The following is a 1,892-nucleotide window of genomic DNA, read 5'->3' as shown; positions in this document are numbered from 1 at the left end:
GTGCTGTGATCTCGGTGCACGTTAATGAACCTCGGGTGGTCACTATTACTCCGGAGTCCCCCACTACGGCGTTCATGATAATCATATCGTGATTTTGGCACGTTAAAGCCCGGGATTTAAGTTTAACAATTATACGAGCGCTATCCAAGTATTGGAGAAGTTAATATTCATCCTGCCGACATTGGCTGTATTGTTAAATGAAAAACAAACCTGAAAGTCCGAATGGCGATCACGTGGCATTAGTGCTGCCAAACGCGCACTGTAAATCGATGCCGAATCCGATTGATTTCATTTGACTAGAACACAGAAATAAACTTGCGGACACTTAAAGCTATATTGTGGGGCTAGGCTGCAGGGTTCTACTCTATTAGTCTTTTTTTAGATGCGTTGGAAGCAAAGAATATATATATATATATATATATATATATATATATATATATATATATATATATATATATATCCAGATGTAGCTGCTTCACATAACTATGCTGAGAAAATATATAGACCTATTCCTTATTCTTATTTGTAAACCGACGGTCTTGTATCCTTCGATTTGCTAACTTTCATACTGGTTCACCTGAAGATGTGAAAGGATCGTTGTAAAGCGGAAAAAGAGTTCAAACTTCAGCGGCGCGCATTCTACATGATCGTAGTCACGTGTAATGTTATCAGCGACTCACTGGGTCATTGTGAAGTTGCTGAGACGTAAAGTGCATTGCCACACACAGGTCCTTATTGCCTTTCTGTTCGCGCTACTTCTCACATTGTTCTTGTCTTCTTGATTTCTAAATGGTAACTGCATTTTCCTCGTCGAGAACCACCAGAGGGGGTCCAGCCACAGGCACTTCGCAAGTTGTGGCCACTGCCAGCTACGTCAGCATGTCCTCACTGTTTGCTATGACCACCGAAATACGAGCGTACACGATGCACCTCATTGAGGCTGCTCAATGCATGTTTTACGCAGCGCAGAAGCTACCAAGCTCGTACCTGGCTGTGTGGTAAGCTGCGGACGAAGAAAGGAACATATACGACGAGGATAGGCGCAGGCTTTCAGCTGGTATAACAAGTCTGGTATAAGCATACCGCCACTTAATTAGAGCGTGGAAGCAGTGCGCTCAGAATTTCGTTTGTTCCGTCTGTCGCAGAGCGCTGGTTCGAAATAACATTCTTTTGAGCATGCATTGCCATTCGTGTTAGTCTCACCTACTCGTGTTTCTCGCTATTCAATGGCCTTTCCTTGTTCCGTCTTACCAATCGTAGTACCGTACGCCATGCGAGCCTCTGAAGTCTCCAAATATGCACATCGAAACGGTGCCCTATCGCTTCGCATGACATACCGCTCAGCACAGCCGCTGTTTTCGCGCAGCAGAGGGCAGCGCAACTAGCAATGGCACATGAATGAGGCATCACTTGCCGAGTAAGAAGTTGTATTGGTTGTTTCAGCCCAGAAATTACCAATAGATCCAAACGCAGGCACATGCGCTCTACCCACGTGAGCATGATGATGATGATTATTATTATAACAACGCGGCAAACGAAATGTTCTCCTTCATCAGGGAAATACAGAAAACCTAGTCGCAGCTTCACCAAAGATCAACCAATTATCAACTGAGTCTAAACGCTGAGAGCAGTTTGTGCTGCCAAACATTGTGTGACTGGTGCTACGCGCAGAACACGCAACGAACGGACACAACACAACACGCAAGGACACAGCATAAAAGGCGCAGCATGCAACGGACAGCGTTGTGAAGGCCATGGAGCAAGAAAATAACAAGTATTGTCAAGCCACTATTGCAACAGAGAGGTAATATTAAGCATGCGATACGCACAGTCCGAACCTACAGTACTGCCACTTATGATTAAGGAAGTATTTAGACTACAGCAAAACTCTT

This window comes from Dermacentor silvarum, chromosome 1 (genome assembly GCF_013339745.2).
Source record: "Dermacentor silvarum isolate Dsil-2018 chromosome 1, BIME_Dsil_1.4, whole genome shotgun sequence".
In the NCBI taxonomy this organism is placed as follows: domain Eukaryota; kingdom Metazoa; phylum Arthropoda; class Arachnida; order Ixodida; family Ixodidae; genus Dermacentor; species Dermacentor silvarum.
Note: the sequence above shows the minus strand (reverse complement) of the source record.